The 15,385-nt window shown below is 37.3% G+C and overlaps 1 long non-coding RNA gene across 1 annotated transcript; it reads right to left on the reverse strand.

Moving 5' to 3' along the window:
• Nucleotides 1-9,427: 9,427 nt before the first annotated feature.
• Nucleotides 9,428-9,819, reverse strand: LOC148351588 (uncharacterized). Its single transcript, XR_015852867.1, has 3 exons — nt 9,717-9,819; nt 9,608-9,625; nt 9,428-9,541 (listed from the first exon to the last, which is right to left on the reverse strand). It is a non-coding gene; the product is annotated as an uncharacterized LOC148351588 (long non-coding RNA).
• Nucleotides 9,820-15,385: the final 5,566 nt, after the last annotated feature.

Genomic DNA, 15,385 nt, shown 5'->3' on the forward strand with positions numbered 1-15,385 from the left:
ATTAATCCCTGTAAGTATGTTTGTTTCTAAACGAGCCTGACACATTATGAATAATTATCCGTCTAAATATTTATTAAAAGCCCGTTTTAAAATTGAAGATTATATCTGCTCATTTGGAAAAATGTTCAGCTCTGTCATATTCCTGTCATCTCCACTTTTCCTACCAAAATATTTCATCCACACAAAAAATATCAAAAGTGTAAACCTGTATTTCAGAATTTGGTTGGTGAATTTGTTTTTTTGATTGAATCACTTTCAGTGTCCAAGGGATTTATATCTCCCCCTTGTATTCATTTAAACGTGTCTTTATTTTTCTTTTGTGTATTTATTTTTTAATCTGTATTACTACAACACCGTGCTTTTTTTAAATTACTTTTTTAATGCCATTTTTATTGTATTTGCAATGTTTGTAACAAATCGTTCAAATAATGATAATAAATCAAACCTGTACCTAAACGTAATTCGTTCTCTTTTTAGAGAAGCGGCTTTTTCGGCTCAGTTCGTTAACCAGAGCCGGCTCTTTCCGCTCCCTAAACGGCTCTTCAGATTGGTTTTGTTATTTTGATTTTCGATTAGTTTGTAGTATTTTTGTAATAGTTTGTATATATACAGTATAACTGTAGCATTATTTTTGTAGCATTTCTGTGGTATTTTTGAAGTATTTCTTTAACAGTATTTTCATAATTTTATTTAGGTATGATAGTAGTACTATCGTAGTATTTTTGTAGTATATCTGCCGTAGTATTTTTGTAGTATTTCTGCCGTAATATTTTTGTAGTAGTTTTATGTATTATGGTATCACTGTAGTATTATTTCTCTAGTATTTCTGTGGTAATTTTGTAGTATTACTGTAGTCGTACTTTGATAGTATTTCTTTAACAGTATTTTCATAATTTTATCCAGGTATCATAGCAGTACTGTCGTTGTCACGACCAGAACGGAGACAGGACCCAATTGCGTTGCGTTTCTCACAAGTTTTATTGGAAGAAAGAGAAAGGGTTGCGCCCACGATCCGGTGATTGCCGATCGCTCTGAACGCGGAAGTGGATCTTTCGTGGCGAGCGACGGCAGTGTCAGCAACGGAAAAACGGGTCAGTGGCCGGGACAGGAGAGCAAAAACGTGGTCGGGGTCGGAAGCGAGTCGAAATCCAGGAAAGGAGAGTAGACGTGGTTGGGGAAAAAACGAGTCGAAGCAGGGGGACTGACAGGAACAAAAAACAGGTGGGAGTTAGGGTCGGAAAAAGGCTTGCCTAGTGTTAACTGAGGTTCGCAGACGGGCTGACAACAGGGGACAGGGATAGGAGTGGTTTTAAATCGGGACAGGGAGTCTATCAGAGTCCGATGCAGATGGCGCCAAAGGAGAGGGCACATGTGATTCGCATCGTAATCATGATAGTCGTAGTATTTTTGTAGTATTTCTGCTGTTGTATTTTTGTAGTACTTTTTATGTATTATAGTATAATTGTAGTATTGTTTCTCTAGTATTTCTTTGGTATTTTTGTAGTATTACTGTAGTCGTATTTTGATCATACAAGAAATATGCAGTATTTTCATAATTTTATAATAGGTATATTAGGAGCACTGTCGTAGTATTTTTGTAGGAGTTTTTATCTATCATAGAATAACTGTAGTATTATTTCTCTACTATTTCAGTGGTAATTTCGTAGTATTACTGTAGTCGTATTTTGATAGTATTCCTTGAACAGTATTTTCATAATTTTGTTTAGATATGATAGCAGTACTGTCGTAGTATTTTAGTAGTATTTCTGCCATAGTATTTTTGTAGTAGTTTTTATGTATTATAGTATAACTGTAGTATTATTTCTCTAGTATTTCTGTGGTATTTTTGTCGCATTACTGTAGTCGTATTTTGATCGTATTTCTTTCACAGTATTTTCATAATTTTATTTAGGTGTTTTAGTAGTATTGTCGTAGTATTTGCAGACCGCAGTATGTGAAACAGGGGGGCTGTACATCGGACACCGTGGTTAGCAGCACAGGATCTCCGCAGGGGACCGTTCTCTCTCCGTTCCTATTCATTCTATATACATCGGACTTTAAGTACAACTCTGAGTCCTGCCATGTGCAAAAGTTTGCCGATGACACTGCGATCGTGGGATGTATCAGAAACGGGCAGGAGGAGGAGTACAGGAAATTGATTCAGGACTTTGTCCGATGGAGCGACGCAAACCACCTGCACCTAAACACCACCAAGACCAGAGAGATGGTGGTGGACTTCAGGAGAACCAGAACCCACCCGGTTCCTGTAACCATCAAGGGAGAATGTGTAGATTTTGTCCAGACTTACAAATACCTGGGTGTGCAGCTGGACAACAAACTGGACTGGACTGCCAACACAGAAGCTCTATGTAGGAAAGGGCAAAGCCGACTTTACTTCCTCAGAAGGCTGGCCTCCTTCAAAATCTGCAAAAAGCTCCTGAAAATATTCTATGAGACAGTAGTGGCAAGCGCCCTCTTCTATGCGGCAGCGTGTTGGGGAGGCAGCGTCAAGAAGAAGGATGCCTCTCGTCTCAATAAACTGGCTAGGAAAGCGAGCTCTGTTGTGGGCAAAGAGCTGGACAGCCTAACAACAGTAGCTGAGAGACAGGCACTGAAAAAGCTGAGGTCAATCATGGACAATCCATCGCATCCGCTTCACAGCATTATCTCCGGACAGAAGAGCAGTTTCAGTGACAGACTGCTGTCACTGTCTTGTACTACGGACAGACTGAAGAGATCTTTTCTTCCTCATGCCATGAGGCTCTTTAACTCTACCCGGCAAAGTAAAGGCCCACATTAAACCACACCACCTACATTGGATATTACCGAATCTTACTGCATTATGTATTCTGTGTAGCACTATTTAGTTACTCTATATAACATGCTAAAGTGGGCATTTGCACGTCACACTGGGTATTTGTATATTGTATTCTTTTGGCTTTATTATTGTATTGTTCTCAGCTCAGGGATGCTGCTGGAAATGTGAATTTCCCTTAGGGGATGAATAAAGTATCTATCTATCTATCTATCTATCTATCTATCTATCTATCTATCTATGTATTATAGTATAACTGTTGTATTATTTCTCTAGTATTTCTGTGGTAATTTTTTAGTATGACTGTTGTGTTGTGATAGTATTTCTTTCACAGTATTTTCATAATTTTATCTCGGCATTATAGTAGTACTGTCATAGTATTTTTGTTGTATAACTGCCGTAGTATTTTTAGTAGTAGTTTTCATATATTGTAGTATAACTGTCGTATTCTTTTTGTAGTGTTTTTGAGGTATTTTTGTAGTAATACTGCAGTCATATTTTGATAGTGTTTCTTTAACAGTATTTCTTTAATTTTATATAGGTATAATAGTAGTACCGTTGTAGTATTTCTGCTGTAGTATTTTGTAGTGTTTCTGCCATAGTATTTTTTTAGTCGTTTTTATGTATTATAGTATGACTGTAGTATTTTCTGTGATATTTTTGTAATATTACTGTAGTTGTATTTTGACAGTATTTCTTTAACAGTATTTTCATAAATTTGATTTAGGTAATACAGTATAGTAGTATTTTTGTAGTGTTTTTGTAGCAGTTTTTATGTATAATAGTATGACTGTAGTATTATTTCTGTAGTATTTCTGTGGTATTTTTGTAGCATTACTGTAGTCGCATTTTGTTCATATTTCTTTAACAGTATTTTCATAATTTTATTTAGGCATTATAGTAGTGCTGTCGTAGTATTTTTGTAGTATTTCTGCCATAGTTTTTTTGTAGTAATTTTTTATGTATTATAGTATAACTGTAGTATTATTTCTCTAGTATTTCTGTGGTATTTTTTTAGTATGACTGTTGTGTTGTGATAGTATTTCTTTCACAGTATTTTCATAATTTTATCTCGGCATTATAGTAGTACTGTCATAGTATTTTTGTTGTATAACTGCCGTAGTATTTTTAGTAGTAGTTTTCATATATTGTAGTATAACTGTCGTATTCTTTTTGTAGTGTTTTTGAGGTATTTTTGTAGTAATACTGCAGTCGTATTTTGATAGTGTTTCTATAACAGTATTTCTTTAATTTTATATAGGTTTAATAGTAGTACTGTTGTAGTATTTCTGCTGTAGTATTTTGTATGGTTTCTGCCATAGTATTTTTTTAGTTTTTATGTATTATAGTATGACTGTAGTATTTTCTGTGATATTTTTGTAATATTACTGTAGTTGTATTTTGATAGTATTTCTTTAACAGTATTTTCATACATTTTATTTAGGTAATATAGTAGTATTTTTGTAGTGTTTTTATGCATAATAGTATGACTGTAGTATTATTTCTGTAGTATTTCTGTGGTATTTTTGTAGCATTACTGTAGTCGCATTTTGTTCATATTTCTTTAACAGTATTTTCATAATTTTATTTAGGCATTATAGTAATGCTGTCATAGTATTTTTGTAGTAATTTTTATGTATTATAGTATAACTGTAGTATTATTTCTCTAGTATTTCTGTGGTATTTTTGTAGTATTACTGTAGTTATATTTTTCAATGCTTAGGTCTGGCTCGTCTCTAAAGAACAGGATGACGCACTGGTAACCATGGAGACCGTTTTCATTTTGTTTATGTGGGGGAGCAAACACCTACCCCAAAAACAGCCTGAAGAGTACTTGCCCAAGACACACCACAGAAAGTGGTGCCCCGACAACCCTTGTGGTTAAGGGATCAATGAACCGTGAACCTGTTCAATAATTATTAATAAATGAGTAGCTAATAAGGATTATTATTCTGGTAAAAAAATAAAAAATAACATTTCTATATCGTTAAGTGTACCTTCTAGCAGCACTTCAATGGCAGCCATTTTCGTATTTGACAGGCGATTCCTTCTTCAACTCGATCATTGTCGTCACTGTTTTCTATTTTTCCTTCCCTAATCACTAAATTTCTTGGGACCCATTATCATGGGCAGGAAAAGGAAATAAAACCAACAAAAACACAATCAAATGAGATGTTGTCTCTCTCAAACACCCCAATTGACTGAACAGGAAGAAGAGATTGAGCGGGGCATGATTGCCATCTACTGTTAAGGAGTGTAACTGACCCACTGTTTTTTTCTGCTTCGTGGCATTATCAATAGGCCACTGTGAGTGTCGGTCCGGGACCCATTTTTGGGTCCTGACCTACCAGTTGAGAAACACTGACTTAATTAATAGAGTAGTACTGTACATAGGTTTTCACGTTCTTCTTTATGAATGAAAAATAACTCAGCACACAGCCGTGGTGATCACGCAGTAGTTTACACAAACTAATGTCCTTGAATAAACAGTATCCCAACACTTCCTGTTAAAGATGTCCTGCATTCCCCGTTCCCTCACCTCCTTATATGGTCTTGTTTTGTTCACTGCTTCTTCTGCTTGAGGTCACCACAAGCACATACTGTACCATGATAAGTTCATCTTAAAGGGACAGTGTGTATTATATAGCGACTCCTAGAGGTGCAAAGAAACCTATTGATTTGAATAATAGGTAAAAAAAAAAAGAATTACCATATGAACTTGCATTTTTGAAAATGATCTTTTCACTCTTTTCTGTTATTCTCCTTTTCTTTTCTCTTTCCACCTTTTCTTGTTTCCTTTCTCTTTTCTTCTTTTAATTTTTTTTCTATTCTTTTCTCTCTATTTTCTCTTTTCAATTTCCCATTTTCTTTCTTTTCACCGCTCTGTTCTTTATTCTTACATTGTTTTTCATTCCTATATTTTCTCTCTCCTTTCCCTTTACTCTATCCCTTGCCATCCACCCCTTTTCCTTTTCTCTTTTTATTTCTTTTCATCTCTCTATTCTTGGTTACCATTTTCTGGGTTTTTGTCCGATTTTCCTTTTCTTCTTTCTTTTCTTTGTTCTTACATTCCTTTTCATTATTATCATATCTTTTCTCGTTTTCCCCCTTTCCTTATACCTTTCAAATTCCTTTTTTTGTTATTTTTTCTTTATTTTCTCATTCAAATTTCTTCTTTTGTTTCTTTATTCTTACATTATATTTTTTTCCTTTCCATTCGCCTTTTCTGTCTTTTTTTCCGTTTTTCTTTCTTTTCATCTTTCTTTTCTTTGTTCTTACCTTTTCTTTCTTTTTCATTTTTATTCTTTTCTTTTTCCCTCTGTATTTCCCTTTTCTGTTTTTATATTTCCTTTTTCTCTTTTTTCTTTCTTTTTCAGATTCAGATTCAGATTTTTTTACATTCTTATTTTTATTCTTTTCCTTCTGGTTTTGCCCTTTTCCTTATTTCTTTTTTTCTTTCCTTTCTTTATTCTTCCTTTTTTATCTCATTTTTTTCTCTTTTTACTTTTACATTTCCCTTTTCTATTTCATTCCATTATTCTTTCTTTTCATCTTTTCTATATTCTCCCTTTCTTTCTTTTTCACTTTTATTTCCTTTTCCCTTTTCTGTTTTTGTCTTTCTTTTTACATTCTTATTTTCATTATTTTCCTTTTTAGTGTCGTTTCCCAATTTACTTATCCATACTTTTTTCTATCTTTATTCTTACATTCTTTTTATCTCCCTTTCTCCTTTTACATTTCCTTTTCTGATTCATTCTTTTTTTTCATTCTCTTTATCTTTTCTTTATTATGTTCTTTTTTTCTTTCTTCCTTCTCCCTTTCATTTATTTCTTTCTTTGCCAGGGCAAAAGAATTTGAAGAAAAACGATCCTGTTTTGTCACCCTTAAAACTTTGTAGTTTCTATTCTTCCTTCGGCTTCGAAGCCCTTGATTTCAGTTGATCGACACAGTACAAGGGCATCTCTTGGTCAAATATTACACGCTGTCCCTTTTTCCAATGAGTATTTATTTGTCATGAGAGTATTCTTATTGCAAGTGCACTTCCAAGATTTAGAGGCATGCTTATCTTTCCACATGCGTGGGGGCCACGTGAGCTGCCTGAAAACGAAAGTTCAACAAGTTTATCTAAGCTCTTCAATGTCCGTTGGAAAATTCCACTACCCCTTCCTTTTGCCTCTGCCCACAACACGTTTTCAAAGAAAGACTTTGTTGAAGTTGTGTTTTCTGAGAGATGTCCTGGGGAAAAAAAACACATGCGACAGATAAGGTCGCCCCAAGACCGTAAACACAATTAAATACTAGAAAATACATATCTTTATTTCGATGTTTATGTATTTATTTGCGTATTTTAATGGAACCATTATATTGATTTATTCAGGGATTTCTAATGGTTTGAATAAATGACTTGTTTGTTGTTTTAATTGATTGTTTTAATTTGAGTGTTTTTTTTAAGAGGAAAAATAAAACCTAATAAATTATTTTGCTTTCCCTCTGAAAAGATAAAAGTACTATAGAAAAACGGCCATAGTAGTGCTACTGTGACACTATAATGCAAAAAATACCACCACAGAAATATTATACCAGATATACTACAAAGATCCAAATACAGTAATACAAAAATACTATAGAAATACTACAAATAACTCACAAATTACAAAAATACTACTATAAATCGCCACAAAAACACTACTGTAGAAAATTCTTAAAAAAAATACTTCTACATAATTACCACTCCAGTAATACCACTACAAAAATAATGAAGAAATATTAGAGAAATTCTAAAAAAAAATAAAAAATACCACTATGGAAATACTAAAAAAAAATGCTTGGGAAATATGTGAAAAATACCACTACAGTAACATAATACAAAAAAAAAAACCTGCAGAAATATTATACCAGGTATACTACAAAGATGCAAATAGAGTAATACAAAAATACTAAAGAAGTGCTACAAAAATACTACTATGGAATACCATGAGAACACTATAAAAATACTACAAAAACACTACTTAGGAAATACCAAAAGACTAATACTAGAATACAAAAATACCGCTACAGAAAAATTACAAAAATACTAAAGAAATAAGAGATTTATAGAAAAAAATACCACCAAAAAAAAAAATACTGCTTCGGAAATATGTCATAAATACTTAAATAAAGTTGCTACAAAATACCACTTCTGTAATACAATAATACAAAAACACCACTACAGAAATATAGCATGGAGAAGAACAACAAAAAATACAACAGTAATATAACAAAATGCGAAATACTACAAAAACGCTACCTTTAAAATATTACAGGAATACTCCAAAAACTTTACTTTGGAAATACTTAAGATATTTCAATAGAAATACTACAAAAATACCACTGCAATAAAAAAATGCTTTACATAGAAAAACAACATCAACCAGATGATGAAGGTGCTGTATCTGAATCGGGAGGCTTCTCCTGGTAAACATATAAATTAGTTTCATGTGGGGGAGGGAACCCTTTACCCTGGAGAGGAATGGGCGCCGCCAGGCTGTACTTGCCCAAGACACACCACAGGAAGCGGTTAATGAATAGTATGCGAAACGTTGACATATTTTTATTGATTTTACTTCACATTGGGGAAAATACATACAGAATTCCAAATAGCATTCTATGACTAAAAACATTTTTTGGCTGATAAAATTCATTATTGCAGTAACAGAAGACATACGAACTTTGGCTAGAATACATTGATTTGTCCTCATTTGAGGCACAGTTGAATAATTATTTTGCATTAAGTGTAAAAAAACAAAAACAAACAAATACTACTTCATATCCCCCCAGGACCTAGCATTCCGAACAAATTAAATCAAATATATCGAATAAATAAGGTCATTTTAGTTCAAGTGTTCGTCATAAAGGGACAGTGTGTATTTTTTTAGCAGCTCTTATTGGTAAAAAAAAAAAAAAAAAAAAAAACTTTTTTCCTTATAGGTACACCGTCTAATATTTGGCCACTAGATGTCACTGTATTGCGTGCTACTCATATAATTGAGTTGAAACCACCCAGCCGTGACCAAAAGACGCCAAACATGGATTTATTTTCGAAAGCGTTGACAAGTATTTGTACGTTTAATTCAATCGATCGAATAACAAAAAACATCGAATTGAATGCCAGTCCATAGGAAGTGGCCTCCCACCAAGATGGCCGGGAGTTGCACCCCCCCCAAAAGGCAAGAAAAAATGTTTCTCCCCCTGCTTTATAGGCTCTCCTGGGAACTCACATTACAAGATAAGAAAGGAGAAGTCACTCTATAACAGGGGTGTCTAACAGGCGGCCTGCGAGACAACGCTGAGGGAAGTCCAACAGAAAAACGAGCAGCAGGTTGAAATATGTCCACTTGATGCCCCACGGGCGGGGCCAATTGGGCACCATGGCAACCATGACAATTATACTATCACTACTTCGAACTACACAATCTTTTTCTTCTACAATTCTTAAATATGAGAAGTGGATGCTTTTTCTCGATTTGGGTCACGGCTTGCAATTAAGGTAGGATGGCGGGTCCTGTGCAATGCATTACATTATACGGTGACATCCAGCAGTGGAATATTGCACACTGTCCCTTTAAGATGTACCTTGAAATGGTGTCAACCCCGTGGTGGGAGGCATCGCCTCGACATTAACGGGTGACGGTAGAGGATAACCGATTGTCGCGTCGATGGGCGGTGCGTGCAAAATAGGATGAATCACTGTAAAAAATGACGAAAATTAAAGATTGCCTTGCAGGAATATATCATTTTTTTGGTAAAATTTACCTGGTGGAGAGGGATGACCTGATGAAAAACAAGGAAACAAGCAAAAACAAAGTATATCAATTCTTCTCATCAAAGACGTTCAATGCTACACAATAGCAAAGCTACTCACCGTTTCCCATTGTTTTAGAAGTCGGAGTGGCTGCCGTGAGAGAATTTCCAGTCCGAAAAACGACACCGCTTTTATAGCAAAAACACGGACCGCACCCGAACGCTCCAATTGGTCGCAGGAAAATTAATTTCAATTTGGGTCATCTGAGGGTGCGGCGAATTGTTTCTCATCAATGATCAACGGAAAATATAAACGTGTCAGGTCAACCTGCTCAAGCATTACTCATATTGAGTTCATCTTGTATTTTTATCTCTGAATATTTCTAATATTGTTTTAGGTATACATGTCTATAGTTTCCAGTTTCTATTATTATGCTGGCAACTGTGTGGACAGCAAAGTAAGAATTTCATTGTGTATATGACAATAAACACAATTATAAAAGAGGGTCATAACTCTCAAATAGAATTTAATATGTAAAGATTGGTGGCAGCAAATTCAAGTCATATAAGTGTTAGCTTTGGAGTCCCGCAAGGGTCTGTGTTAGGACCTTTACTTTTTATATTGTATGTGAAGGACTTATGTAACGCATCATCGAAATGAAAATACTGTCACAGATCAGACAGACGAGGACCACAATTGTGTCATGTTAAGAAAGTTTATTTAGGGATGGGTGAAACGGGAGAGAATGTCCGTGTCTATATGTGTGTGTGTGTGTGTGTGTGTGTGTGTGTGTTCCCCATTGGCTGAGTGGCGTTTGGGGTAGTGGGAGGAGATGGGTCCGGGCTCACTCACCACATGTCTGGAAGACCGGGGCGGAAGAGAAGGCAGAAGGGTCAAACAGGTCCAGGTTCAGAGTCAGAAGCGCAGACAAACAGGTTCCGGGTGTCGGCTTTGCAGACGATCTGACAAAGATAGGCTGTAAGGCAGGGCTTTAAATACAGAGCTTGATTGGCACAGAATTCAGAACAGCTGGTGGTAAGCGAGAACAGACAAGTGGAACAGATCAGAGTGCAGTGACAGAGCAGGTAGATGATTGGTGCTGGTTACCGGTAGAGAGAGAGCTCGTGACAAATACATTCTATTAGCTGACACAACACTATTAGGCACAGGTACAAATCTACGGGAGTGGCAGGGAGAAATGACCGCAAACTTAAGAAAGTAAAACGATGGTTCGATAAAAACAAAATATCATTGATTGATCAAAAACAAACATTATGGTATTTGGGAAATGTAAAAAAGACATTGAACTACAAGTAAAGATAGGCAATGGCCATAGCCATATTAGCCGGAGAGCCTATGCAAATAGCGTACAATTCAAATGAGCAAATAACATTGCAGTTACGAGTAGACGGAAACATATATTTGACCAAGAAACACCCTTCATGTATGTACAGAATATTAAGCTTGCCGTAACGAAGTTATTGCGTAGAGGTGTGTGGCAATCGCTTATTTGATACCAGAAGAAAGCTTCGAGAACATACTGAAGGATTTTATACATTTGACTATAAAGGATTTTATATGATTGAATACAAATTACATTCAAAGCAAAAGATATTCACTGACTGGGCTCTGGTGCAAGGTCAGGGCACCCTGGTGGAAAATGTTGCTTACAGGAACGGCGGGAACGGGACGTACGGCTGATAAGGTAATCATCACATCCAGACGCTGTTGACGCAGAAAGGCCCTGATGACGTAAAAACGCTCGGTGTGGTTTTGAGTACCCCAGACATCGGGATGCTCTTCTACAAGATGGTGAAGCCCAGGGGGCTTCTTTGGTGCGCCCATGGAAGGAGTCGGCACGCCATTATGCGGGGAGAAGATGGCCAATAGGAAAAGCTAAAGGACTTGAGAAAAAGGCTTCCTAGAGACTCCAACGACACTAATTCGGCCATTTGCGATGGAGTAAACTTAGTTAAATTGCTAATGAATTTAAATCTGCCCCCGTGTGGAAATGTCGCCTTCCTGTTCATCTTTTCCCTCAAGAAACGAGAGCGCATAAATTGTTGGGTGAATGTAAGTTGTGTTTGGTTAATGGAGTCAGATAACTCAGTCGAACAATTTGGCCAACGGTACATTTTGATATTTAATTCCAACAATTAAAACTGTTTATAAAATCCAACGTGTTCAAACTTGAGTCCCCATTATTAGCATTCTTAGGAAATAAATATTACAAATGTACTGTTCATCAAATTGTTCGAATTAGTTATCTGACTCCATTAACCAAACATTACCTTCATTCACCTAACAATGCATGCTTGTTTCTTTTTGTGAAAAGACGGACAAGAGACCGGCATTACCACACGGGGGCAGATCTAATTTCTTAAATAATAAACTAAGTGAATTCCATCGAATTAGCCGAATTAGTGTCGTTTGAGTCTTTGTCGAGCCTCTTTTTTGATTTTTCCCTCTCGATCAATCTTCTCAGATCTTCTGCCTTTCTCGATCTTCTCTCGACCCACATCTCTCCCAAGCTGGCGTGCCGGCTCCTCCCTTGGACACCTTACTTTGAAAAAACACTCAAAAATAGCCTGTTTCCGTTGTAGCGTTTTAGGGACTACAATCCAGCAAGTCCACTGAGGTCAACAACCACGTTTCCATGTCTCTTGGGAAATTCCGCTGTATTCTCCTTTTCTTTTTCATGGACTTGTTTCACTTGCGATATTTTGGAGCTTCAGTCCACGTCACAATAACTCTGTCTTGTTTGGAAACAGGAAGAGGAGGAGCCTCAATTCACTCCTAAAATGTATAACTCACATGTCCTGGATTGCAGCATGGCAGCTAAGAGGTTAGCCCGTCCCAGGCACAGTTCTGAGGTCATTTACCAGCCTTCCTGTGCAGAGTTTGCATGTTCTCCCTGTGCTTACGTGGGTTTCCTCCCACATTCCAAATACATACACCTCAGGTTAATTGGTCCGAATTGTCCCTAGATGTGAATGAGCGAGTGAATGGTTGTCTGTCTCTGTGTGCCCTGCAACTGGCTGGCAACCAGTTCAGGGTGCCCCCTGCCCACTGTCCGAAGATAGCTGGGATGGGCTCCAGCACGGCCGAGACCCTACTGAGGATAAGCGGTGCAGATAATGGATGGATGGATGGATGATGTTTTGGCCTTAAAAACAGCTATGCAGAACAACAAACACAACAAGGATACCAGTTATAATACCGGTGTTAAACTAATTTTAACTCGAGGGCCACATGATAAAACAAACATTCTCTCAGGGGCCGGACTGGTAAATTAGAGAGAAAGGAAAAAAGAGAAAGAAAAAAGAGAAAGAGAGGGAGAGAAAAAGACAGAGGGTGGCACAAAAAAAGGATGAAAGGAAAAAAGAGAGAAAAGAAAGGGAGAAAAGACAGAGAGAAAGAGAGAAAGAGGACGAGAGAGAGAGAGAACGTGAGAACAAGAGCTAAAAAGAGAAATAGTGAGAGGGGTGAAAGAAAGAGAAGTAGAAAGAAAGTTATCCAAAGACAAATAGAAAAGGAGAGGAAAAAAAGAGAAGAGAAAGAGAGAAGGGGAAAGCAAGAGAGAGGGAGAGAAAGAGAGAAAAGGAAAAAAGGAAGGGAGAGCAAAAGAAGGTAAAAAGACACAGAAAGAGACAAAGAGGAACAAAGAAAGAGAAAAGAGGAGACAGAGCGTGAAAGAGTGAGACAGAGAGTGAGAGAAAATGGAAAAGAGACAGAGGGGGAGAGAGAGAAAGAGAGAGAGAGAGGGAGAGAGAGAGAGAGGGAAACAAATACAAGTACAGCGTCTTTATGAGAGGCACTTGGCTTTGGCAACATCAAGTGGACATATTTCGACCTGCAGCTTTTTTTTCTCTTGCACTTCCCTCAGCGTTGTCTCGCGGGCCGGTTTCAATCCCTTAGCGGGCCTGATCCGGCCCGCGGGTCGCCCGTTTGACCCATCTGTGTTTTGTTTTTACAATCAAGGATCTCACCTTCTTCTCGTGTTTTTATATCTTTATCTTATCCAACTAAGTAAGTTATTTCTTATCTTATCATGAAACTGGACGAAACGGAAAGTGTGTCAGTTGGTAATCTGGGTTATGTTTCTACCAGCTCAGTAGCCTAGATGGTAAGGCGCCCGCTTTGAGACTGGGAGGTCGGTGGTTCGCGCCCCGGCCGAGTCATTCCTAAGACTTAAAAAGTGGTCGGCGGCGCCCTCTGTTGGCTGCGGCTGCATCGGCTCGCTACAACGGGTCAGGTGCAATCGACATTTCGTTCTGTGTACATTGTTACACAGAATGACAATACAAGGAAATTATTATTATTATTATTATTTCTCCAGGGTTCCAACCCCCAGTGGACAAATCAGGTACTTCTGTAAATAATTGACAGAATAAGCAGGTTGGAACCGCTTAGTACGCAGAAAGTGAAAGAAAAAGAGTACCGGTCAGTAAAATCCTTGTTGTTGCTTTCACCCTTAATCACAAGGAGTCTCAAAGGGCTGTAGAGACTACTATGACACCATCCCCTGATCTAAAACCTACATGAGGGCAAGGGAAAACTCAAAACCTTTTTTTCTAACATGAGCTACACCAAGAGCAGGGGTCCCTGACTTGGTGCCTGCGGAGCTGTTCTGAAAATAGCTCACCAGAGCTGGGTCATTGTGATTTTCTATTGAAATGATTCTTTCATCTGTTGACTGAGTCTCTTTAACCCTATTTTTAATAAAAGACTAGGTGATAACATAGTAACAACATGATAATAACATGATCAGTTGATGTTTTAGATATTCCAATAAATAAATTCCAGCTTTGGTTTTAGCTTTCTATCAAGCTTTTTAAATCGCTTGTTTTAACTTTTTAGCTATTGATCTAAATCCTTTTCTAGCTAACTATCTACCTTTTTAGCTATTTAGCAAGCCGACTACGTTCCCTTTGCGCTCATTAGTAACAGAAAGTAGTTCCCGGTTTGAAAGAGTTTGGTAACCTCTAACCTAGAGGGACCTGACATGATTGTCAGGTATTTTGCTGCTCAGGGTACCCGAAAAAAACTGAAATTTGGCAAAAAATGAGGAGAAAAGTGGGGCCCTTTAGTCCTTTCAGCACTTGTTTTCGGTTGCACGGCAAAATACAGCGACATCTAGTGGTCAAATGATACACACCGTCCCTTTAGATCAGCACCCAATGGCACGGAAGTATTTTGAAAAGTGATCATTATAATTGAAAACAAAATATTAATCATACCGAATTTAAAAAATGATTTGTAAAAGCACTTTTCAGGCAAAACAATGTATAAAAACATTTATCTTACAACGAGACGGTAAAATTTCAATTTATTTATTAGTGGGGTTTTTTTTACTAAGGGGAGTGGCACAAAGCGCAAGGAAGAATACAAACTACCAACCTGGTGCCCCTGCAGCGCAGTGACAAATTTGAGACCTCCAAATTTTGTTAAAAGGACACTCTGTAATATACGGCCACTACATTCCGCAATATGGTGAAGTGTAACAGAAAATGAGTGGCACAAAGCGCAGGGAAGTCAAGTCAAGTCATTTTTATTTGTATAGCCCTTAATCACAAAGAGTCTCAAAGGGCTTCACAGGTTATTACACATGAGCAGTTTAGGTTATTCATTTGCTATAGAGTAGAAGTGAGTTTTAAGCTCAGATTTAAACATTTCCACTGAGGTTGCAGATCGGATCTCAGGGGGAAGAGCATTCCACAACACCGGCGCCCGGATGGAGAACGCTCTCGACCAGCGGAACACTTCCTGGCTCTTGGGATCACCAGAAG

This window comes from Urocampus carinirostris, chromosome 15 (genome assembly GCF_059441175.1).
Source record: "Urocampus carinirostris isolate Australia breed hairy pipefish chromosome 15, RoL_Ucar_1.0, whole genome shotgun sequence".
In the NCBI taxonomy this organism is placed as follows: Eukaryota; Metazoa; Chordata; class Actinopteri; order Syngnathiformes; family Syngnathidae; genus Urocampus; species Urocampus carinirostris.